This window comes from Mus caroli, unplaced genomic scaffold (genome assembly GCF_978045245.1).
Source record: "Mus caroli unplaced genomic scaffold, Mus_caroli_1 scaffold_14, whole genome shotgun sequence".
NCBI lineage: Eukaryota > Metazoa > Chordata > Mammalia > Rodentia > Muridae > Mus > Mus caroli.
In genome coordinates this window covers 86,427,750-86,438,116 of record NW_028227269.1, presented here as the reverse complement: position 1 = coordinate 86,438,116, position 10,367 = coordinate 86,427,750, and the positions used below count along the sequence as shown (strand labels likewise).

Below are 10,367 nucleotides of genomic sequence, written 5' to 3'. Positions count from 1 at the left end.
CTTTGAGCTTTACTAATGTTTCTTTAATGAATGTGTATGCCCTTGCATTTGGAGCACAGATATTCAGAATTGAGAGTTCCTCTTGGAAGATTTGACCTTTGATGAGTATGAAGTGCCCCTCCTTGTCATTTTGATAACTTTGGGTTGGAAATCAATTTTATTCGATATTAGAATGGCTACTCCAGGAGTTCGCAGCATTCGCTGTGCCACCAACACTCTCCAATGCCATTGCCGCCTCTCACTTGCCGAACTCCAGCCAAAGGAGAAGGGGGGTAAGTAAGGAGGTGTCCATACCATGGCTCATACAAAGCAGACTGTCCGCAAATACACCAGTGTTAAAGCACCCAGGAAACAACTGGCTACAAAAGCCACTCGCAAGAGTGCGCCCTCTACTGGAGGGGTGAAGAAACCTCATCATTACAGGCCTGGTACTGTGGCACTCCGTGAAATCAGATGCTATCAGAAATCCACTGAACTTCTGATCTGCAAGCTCCCCTTTCAGCATCTGGTGCGAGAAATTGCTTAGGACTTCAAAACAGATCTGCGCTTCCAGAGTGCAGTTATTGGTGCTTTGCAGGAGGCAAGTGAGGCCTATCTGGTTGGCCTTTTTGAAGATACCAATCTCTGTGCTATCCATGCCAAACGTGTAACAATTATGCCAAAAGATATCCAGCTAGCATGCCACATACAGGGAGAATGTGCTTAAGAGTCCACTATGAGGGGAAACATTTCATTCTCAAAAAAAAACAAAAAACAAAAAAAAAAAAAAAAAACTTTTTTTCCTCTCCTTCCTGTTATCATTAGTTCTGAATGTTAGATATTTTTTCCATGGGGTCAAAGGTACCTAAGTATATGATTGCGAGTGGAAACAGAGGGGACAGAATCAGGTATTGGCAGTTTCTCCAGGTTCATTTGTGTGTGAATTTTTAATATAAATGCAAGATGTAAAGCATTAATGCAAGCAAAATGTTTCAGTGAACACATTTCAACAGTTCAACTTTATAACAATTATAAATAAACCTGTTAAAATTTTCTGGACAATGCCAGCATTTGGATTTTTTAAAAATAAGTAAATTTCTTATTGACGGCAAAAAAAAAAAAAAAAAAAAGAAGAATGGCTACTCCAGCTTGTTTTTTCAGACCATTTGCTTGGAAAGTTGTTTTCCAGCCTTTTACTCTGAAGTAGTGTCTGTCTTTTTCCCTGAAGGGGGTTACCTGTATGCAGCAAAATGTTGGGTCCTGTTTATGTAGTCAGTCTCTTAGTCTATGTCTTTTATTGGAGAATTGAGTCCATTAATATTCAGAGATATTAAGAAAAAGTAATTGTTGGTTCCTGTTGTTTTTGTTGTTAGAAATGGGATTCTGTTCTTGTGGCTATCTTCTTTTAGGTTTGTTGAAGGGTTACTTTCTTGCTTTTTTCTAGGGAGTAATTTCCCTCCTTGTGTTGGAGTTTTCCCTTTATTATCCTTTGAAGGGCTGGATTCCTGGAAAGATAGTGTGTGAATTTGGTTTTGTCATGGAATACTTTGGTTGCTCCATCTATGGTGAGAATTTTGCCAAGAGACATTCTGAGTTTCAGTTTAAGTGGGCATGACTCAGGAAGTTGAGGCATCCACCTGTGTAGGAACAAGGCCTTGATTTTGTATCTGTGGCCAATTGCAGTTAGAGGTATCCATGGCTACATTGGGGCCAGGAGATATCCTGAGTCCTTTTCTGAGGTGCGTGTGGTCCCAGGGGAGCCGAGTGATGGCCACCAATCTGGTTCTTTTCTTGTGCGTGTGCACCACTTTTAGTTGTTTCTCATTTCTACCTGATAGGGAGGAATGACTGGAATTGTGTTTTGGGTGTCATAGAGAGTTCCTTTTCATGAATACCACTTTCTGGTTGTTTCTTGTTTCTGCTCCATGACAGCAAAGGTTTTATATGTGTATTTGTGTCCCTCATTATGAGATGACTTTGACAGATGACTTCCTGCATGAGCAATAAGTACTATATGAAGTAAGTAACAAACTTCTCAGCCCTTATCATCTCACTTCAACTTCCTAATAACTTCACGTTTCCAGGGTTTAAAGATGAGATAGAAAGAAGTTATCTTCTGATGTTTGTTTGTTTGTATTTTTCTGCAAATTTTGGGGGTAGGGGGGCTGAAACATAGACAACTTAGGTAACTTGCTATGTTCCAGAACCAGATAACATAGGGAAACAAATGAAAATCCAACAAAATAGAACCAAACCCACACCCCGAATAACTAAACGAAATCATTGCCTGTGGTAAGTCATTTAAAAATAAATTTCCGTGAGCTCCAGGACAGCCAGAGCTATAAAGAGAAACCCTGTCTCGAAAAACCAAAAAAAAAAAAAAAAAAATTTCATTAGGTTGAAGAGACCACTTAAGAGCACTAATTCCTGACACACACATGGTGTCTCAAATATCTGCTACTCTACTTCCCAGTGGGTCCAATGCCCTCTTCTCACCTCCTTGGTACCAGGGATACATGTTGTTACAGATGTACTGGAAGACAAAACACCTTCATATATATATATATATAATAAAATTGTAAATTACATTTTGTTACATTTAGTACATGAGTGTATGGGTAACATGTTTGTGTGTTTGTATAAAACAACAACAGCTGTGTGAATGTCAGAGAATAACCTGAGAGATTCCATTTCTCTGAGACAGTACTCAAGGTAGTCAAGTTTGGCAGTAAGAGTCTTTAACGACTGTGACACTCAATCAGACACAGAAAGAGTGTGTATCTGAATGTAATTTGTCAAATCAAGCATCAAATTTTAATACAGAAGAAAATAGGGAAGTTAGGTGACACATTGGCAAGGTACAATGAGGTTACCGGATGCTTAATGACTCTTACACAAAACAGGGGAATGCAAACATAAAGGCTGTCAGGAACTGGGCAATAGAACAACTGAGACAAAGTCAGCTCTATCTAAGGTCAGCTATATTCTTAGAAGCCAGGTGTGAGATCTTTACTCTCCCAGGCCAAGGGCTTTCATGCCCAAGCCATAGTTCTAATTAGGGAATTCCACTCTAGCTAACCTTCTCATGAATAATGCAATACTCTAGTTCCTCCTCAAACCACAGCCTACTACTAATTCCTAAACCATTGTAAATTCATGTATATGATAGTGATTCAGCTTTTATTCTAAGTGATTGTGTGGGGAGACTTTCTACTAATAAGTAATGTAGGCTGGCATACATACTACAATAAGACTCTAAACTTATATTGCTAAGCTTGCCCTGAGATTTCTAACTCTATGTAGTAGATAGTGAGGCCTGATTCCTCTCACTATCTCTCTTAAAATACTAGAGGCAATTTTGAATGTTACTGAATAGGTAATATTCTTACTGAATTCCAAGCCCAGGGTCAGCTCAAGGACTACCTAGGGCATTGGTGAATGCCAGGAAGCAAAGTTTGATTTTGCTTTGGTACTTGGCAAGTCATTGCTTGGAGACACCTATAATATAACAATCCTGAAAGAGAGCACACAGATCCATTCCGAAGGACAAGTTTAGAGCATTCGTTATTCGGGATGCCATGGTTCCAGAAAACTATGTTTCCATGAATTTTTCACCTCGGGACTGTGTCCAGGTTTCTAGGACTGTCATGCAAGTCACTACTGGAGTGGGTGTACCAAGGGTGGAACATCCAGATACCAGATGCCACCACTGCAATGGAGAATACTGCTTCATGGTGAGAGCCCACTTCCTCCTCTCCTTGTTTCACAAATTTCTCTGCCAGTTTGTAATGGACAAAATCAAATTCCTTAGAGCTAAGGGTGACAGACACAGAATGCCCACATGATTGGACAGGCTTTCCAGTGAGCAGGCAATGGATCTTGTCAAAGACCTCCATTACCTTGAACCTGTGATGCTGGAGATATGGCTCACTGGGATGGTGGATGCTTCTGCAAGTCCATCTTTATCCTTTTGGTCTGATATTTCTTACTGATATTCAAGTCGGCAAAGACCAACAAACATTTGGCAGAAACATCCTAAAGTTGTTGATACAACTTCATCTTATAATCTTGAACCTTCCCCTGTAGGTCTTCTCTGCTGGGCTTGGACTGGGTACAGAGGTCTGGCCCGGAGCCCCTGTCCCATGCTGCACCTGTAATTCCTGGGCTGCCTCCTCCTCTTGCTCCTCCTTCTCTTCCTCCTCCTTCTCCTCCTCCTCCTCCTCTTCCACAACCACCTCCTTCTCCTCCTCCATTTCAGAGATTCTGGTGATCTCCTCCTCCAAATTCTACAGGAGATCCTACAGGAGATCAACAGGATTCCTACAGGGCCAGCCCATCCTCAGCTTGGTTCTCTGCTGGGGATAGCAACTCTCTAAGGTGTTGCTAATGATTCTTGAGACGAGGCCACACAGCTAGTTACTCTGGGTCTGCAAGGTAGCCAGGTCCACATTCAGCAGGTCTTTGTGCTGACTGGAGGTATCCACCTGCTGGTGAACTGTGGAGCCTCCTCTTGCAGGGGGTAGAGGCTGTGCAGATGGACCTGGCCTTCCTCCTTCTGAATTTGCTCATGCTCTTCCTGCTTCACTCCCTGCTGCTCTGCCTCTCCTAGCTTTAGGCTGAGAATCTGGGCCCTCACCCCATGCTCAGCTTTCACAATCTGATGGCCCAGAGCTTCTCTGGTATTCTTCTCCATCACTTCCTCTAAGCCCTGGAACTCCTTATGCAGCTTCAACGGCTTCATATCCTCACACCTCTTTAGCTGCTAGACCATTCTGCCATCACCATACATGCACATGTCAGTGTCCCTCTGGGCCTGAGGTAAATTGATGTGGACACACAGATGCAAGAACATTCAGCAAACTGTAAAAGACCAACCTTCTGATCAGCAATGGAAAGTGCTTCATCCCGTTTGTCAAGATATGACCCATGTGAAGTCTTTCATCAGAAGCCAGCCATATATGCAGTGGTATTGTAAGGTATTGTAGAACACTTAGAGTTCTTCCCCTTTGATAAACATGTTGGACTCTTCCACATCTCCTGTGTTTGTACATGAGATGAACACCAAGAACAGCAGCAGCAGTGGAGGACAGGCAGCTAGAGCCTAGAAGTTGTGAATGATTCTTGAGATGAGGCCACACAGCTAGTTACTCTGGGTCTGCAAGGTAGCCAGGTCCACATTAAGCAGGTCTTTGTGCTGACTGGAGGTATCAAAGGGCAAAGCTACAAAGGGCAGAGCTGGAGAGGTGACCCAAGCTCTTGGAGGAGCCTACAAGATCCTGAGTGAATCGAAGTCATTGGATGGTTGGAGTTTGATTTTTCTATTGATTGTGACTGTGCCCTGGTATGTTTCCCTCTTGAAGTAAGAAGGCATTTTAGTGGAACCCACAGTTAAGAGACTCTGAATTTTAAAAGATATTGGATATTTTAAAGGGATGGAACTTTTTTGACAGCATCAAAGTTTTTATTCATGTGAACTATTAAAAATGACCATCTATACCAGTGTCAAATGAAGGTGGGATAGGAAGGCAGGGTAGAGTGGGACAAGGAAGAGGAAGAATTCTGCTCTACTGGTAATAAAGCTCCAGGTTCATCCCATCATGGATTTCATAGTCTCCCAGAGACACGTGGTCCTTATAAATCGTGTACCACTTTTTAAGAATGATCTTATTCCAGCAGGTGCCAGTTTGAGCCGCGATCAGTTTCTTCAAGTCACCAATGGTATCATTGGTGTTGCACTTCACTCAGACTTTCTTTCCTAGACGGTCGTTGCAAACCACCTCAATCATTGTGGCTGGAGCTCCGATGTCCTCGAACTTATGGATGGAACAACTTGCAGGTCAAATGCCGAACCCCAATTGAACTTTTAATATGTAAAGACTGTGGGACATTTAAACCCTCTTATAGAGGTGCAGCCACTGGGAAGGATCACCTTCCTCCCCTCTTTAGGGTAGATTCATTTGCTAGGACAGTTCATGAACCTAAAAGGCAAAGCAAAATGAGACAAAAACAAATAAACATCAAACAAATACTTTCATTCTTTGTTTACAGTTTTAAATAAAAGTAGGCTCATTTCATCTTTATGTGTATGAGTGCTTTGTCTGGATGTATGTCTGTGTACCACATACATGCCTGCTGCCTTCAGAGACTGGAAGAGGGTGTCAGATTCCTAAATTGTAGTCACCGATGGTTGGGAGCTGCCATGTGGGGGCTGGGAAAGAAACAAGTTCCTCTGCAAAAGCAGCCAATAATCTGAACTACTGAGCTATTTCTCCAGGCCATAGTTGCTAGTTTTATAAAGGATATTTTAAAACATATAAATGAAAGCTAACTGAATGCATTATAGTCCCCAAGCCTGGCCATTTTGAGTCCACTTTCCCCCATTGCTACAATAAGCACACAATACACACAACACCCTGGTGTTTTCCTAGTGTGCATTCATTTCAAGTTCATCCTTTCCCCTTATGGTCCTACTAATCTATATCATAGTGTCTGAAGAAGTCTTGAATGTTTGTTACCTGGAACCATTAGTCAGCATAACTCACTAATTTTTCTGTACCAAGACCAGTACCACACAAGTAAGCGTCATCTGTTGGTTCTAGTTACACTTCCATTGCTGCAGTTAAAATACTCGAACCAAAAAAAAAAAAAAAAAAAGATTTAAAGGAGTAGGGACTTATTTGGCTTACAATTTAAGGTAACAAGCCACCAAGGGATGTCAGGGCAGCTAGAGAAAGCCCACAATTAAAAGAGGAAACCACTTTCGTCCTACTTGTCCATCTTTCTAATAACAAAAAAAAAATAGTACTCCCCTACTTCCCTACCACCCACCCCCTAACCTCCTCTAAAGAGAGAGAGAGAGACAGACAGACAGACAGACATACAAGGCAGGACAACAATTCCTAATTCCCATGATCCAAATATTCTTAGGATATTAAGGGCTTGGGAGACTGTGGTACTGATCTCGGTCCAGCCCATATTTGCTAGTTTTTATGAATAACATTGAAAATCATAGAAATGAAAGTGTTGTATTTGCCGTGCCTGGACATTTTGAGACTTCACTTTTCCACATTGCTATGATTACCACATACAATATACACTGCACTCCTGATGTTCTTCTTGTGTGCATCCATTTCAAATTCTACCATTCCCCTCATAGTCCTACTAATCTATATCATAGTGCTTTAAGTAGACTCGAATACTTGCTACCTCTAACACATAGTCAGCACAACTCACTCTTATTTTTCTGTATCAAGGCAAGTACCACACTAGTAATCATTACCTGTTGGTTCTAGTTTCATTTCCGAGCTGTTAAAATATTCTGATAAAACAGAATTTACAGGAGGAGGAGCCTAATGGACTTACAATTCCAGGTTACAACCCCCCAAGAGATTTAAAGGCAGCTAGTGAAATCCCACACACAATCAAAAGAAAGAGAGACTTCCTTTCTGGCATAGAAGTGAGGAGGGAGGTAAGTAGACAGGCAAGGCACCTCATTAAAGAACCCAGCTTCTGAGCATCCTAGTTGCCAAGGAAGCCCAGAAGAGGTTCTACCCATGGTTGCGGCCAGATTATCTCTGCTTCCGACTTGAACAATCCTGGTAGAAAAATGGAAACTATATGTACTCCCAGACCATTCCATAACTAGAACCTGAATCAACAACCTACCTGGTGAGTACCATCTTCTTTGAAGGAGGACTAAGACACAAGTAAGAAATATTATTTTCTGAGATAGGGCTCTTCTGTATACTCAAGGCTGCCCTGGACCTCTTTCTACAGACTAGGTTTTCCTAGATCAGATCAGATAACCACTTGCCTCGCCCTCGAAAGTTGAAGGCAGCAGGGTGAGACTACTGTGTCTCACCCTTGGCAGAGTTTGAGTACATATACATTTCCCCAAAGCACTGCCTCCACAGTGATGCAATTGTAATCCAACAAGGCCACACTTCCAGATAGTACCACACCCTGCTCCAATCATAATTCAATCACCACACCAAACAAACAAATGAACCCTTTTACTGCATTCTAGTTTTCTATGGTAATGAGAGAAAAAAGAGGCTACAGAGGACAATGTTAAAATAATGAATTCAAATCATTCATTAAAAAGAAATCAAAAAGACATAGACCAAAAACATGGCATGTAGGACTGAAAGATAGTGATGGTGCTGGATAGAAGAGCTGACTGTATATTAAGGGCTTGGGAGAGAAAGTAGGTTAGCTGAGTCATCAACAACTCCCTTAACATAGTAAATTAATCGCATCTGTAGATTTTTACAGGAGACAGGGTCTCTGAGTTTACCATATTGTAAGACCACAATCCTCGGTCTGTGGTAATTAAAGACACCCCCGAGTGAAACACAGATCAATGCAAAACAAGAGGTTTGGGCTCAAGAGAGATGGATCAGTGGCTATGAGCACTGACTGCTCTTCTGAAGGTCCCGAGTTCAAATTCCAGCAACCAAATGGTAGCTCAAAGCATCTGTAAAGAGATCTGTCACCCTACTCTGATGCATCTGAAGGCAGCTACAGTGTACTTACATGTAATGAATAAATCTTTTTTAAACATTTCAGTAGCACAGGTTACATAAGCAAAAATACAGTTCTTATTGGCTAAGCATGTTGAATTTAAATCTATTGGATACCAAGAATAACACTCACTTGAAATCTACCTGGGACATTCCAGAGGGTCAGGTGACTATCAGTCAGTACATTTTGTGGTTTTCTTCTGAGAAATTTTTACTCAGGAATGTTCCTGTGCGTGGCGAAAGGAACTTAGCATAGCCTTGACCCCATGCCAGTATGGGAAGCTGTAAGAAGGGTATAGGACTGGAAAAAGACATTAGGTACCCTCAATATCAGTAGAGATAATGCAAAATAAAGCCTTAATTTGGGAAGCTAATACTATTATCCAACTCCACTTTAAGGGTACTAAACCTAGTACTGCCTAAAAGAATTGAATAGGATGAAAGACTGGCTGATCCCCCATTAAGCCACCTTCCATGCTTACAGTTAATATTTCTGTTAACATTCCTCTACTTAAACTTTGCTTCAGGAATGAATTATTTAAAATTCAGTGTGGGGGTAGGGCAAATAGAGAAAATGCTAGAAATTAAGACCAAGGAACTTAGATTTAATTCTGCAGAAGATTTCGAGCCCAAGAAGGATTGAGACAAATTAGAAAGATAATTCTTAATTTCTGAGTTGGGGTTTTTTGGTGTAGCCCTGGCTGCCCTGGAACTCTCTCTATAGACCAGGCTGGCCCTGATCAGACTTGTGTCTGACTCTCAAGTGTTAGGATCAAAGGCATGTGGTGCCACATGGGGCTCAAGTTAGACAATTCTTATCCTGGCAGTTGTGGTTTACACCTTTAATCTCAGATGAAGATCACTGTGAGTTCAAGGCCAATCTGGTCTACAGAGCTAGTTCTAGGATGGCCAAGGCTACACAAAGAAATCCTGTCTGGAAAACCCAAAATCAGCTGTCTTAGTTAGGGTTTCATACTATAAGAGATACCACAAGCAAACCAACTTGTACTTTTATTTTTCACTTCTTTTCTCCTCACTCCAGCCTTTGCTCACTCTGGGACCCACTCATTCCTCTCCCTGCTTGCTCCCAGGCCATGCTCACTTAGGACACCACTTACTCCCCAGAGCCTGCTTGCTCCCGGCCCCCCAAGGCAACTTTGATAAAGGACAATATTTAGTTGCAGCTAGCTTACACTTTCAGAGGTTCAGTTCATTATCATCATAGCAGCATCCAGTCTGACATGGTGCCAGAGAAGGATCTGAGAGTTCTGTACCTCAGTTCAAAGGCAGCAAGGAGACTACTGTGTCTCACCCTGGGCAGAGCTTCTGTATATATAGATTTCCTCAAAGTCCCATATTCACAGTGGCACACCTCCTCCAACAAGGCCACACTTCATGATAGATAGTACTACTCCCTGTACCAAGAATAATCACATCACACCAACAAAACAAACAAAAGGACAACTCTTGAGATAGACTTCTTTCTATGATAATGAAAGACAAAAGAGACTCCTGAGGACAATGGTAAAATAATGTGTCTCTTAGTCAGGGTTCTCTAGACACAGAAATGATGTAACTCTATATTGATGAAATTTATTGTGATGACTTACGGTCTATGGTCCAAATAACCCAGCAAACGTCAACCCAAGTATTCAGTAGTTTCTTAGTCCCACGAGGCTAGTTGTTTCAACTGGACTTCTGTAGAAGGAGGTTCCAACAGATATGCTGGCAAGTCGATGCTTGCAAGCAGTGGAAAGAAGAGTTAGTTTTCCTCCTTCCAATGTCCTTATGTGGGTCTCTAGCAGAAGGTGTGGCCTAGATTAAAGGTGTGTACCACTATACATGGACCTGGGACTTGCTTTGTCC

At 41.8% G+C, this 10,367-nt stretch overlaps 3 pseudogenes; 1 reads left to right on the top strand and 2 right to left on the bottom strand.

Annotated features, from left to right (window-relative positions):
* The first annotated feature begins 295 nt into the window (after positions 1 to 295).
* LOC147001299 (histone H3.3C-like) lies at positions 296 to 706 on the top strand (annotated as a pseudogene).
* A 2,884-nt stretch (positions 707 to 3,590) lies between these two features.
* LOC110306567 (mRNA export factor GLE1-like) overlaps positions 3,591 to 10,367 on the bottom strand; it is a 112,883-nt pseudogene continuing 106,106 nt past the window's right edge.
* LOC110307496 (ubiquitin-like protein 5 pseudogene) lies at positions 5,544 to 5,765 on the bottom strand (annotated as a pseudogene).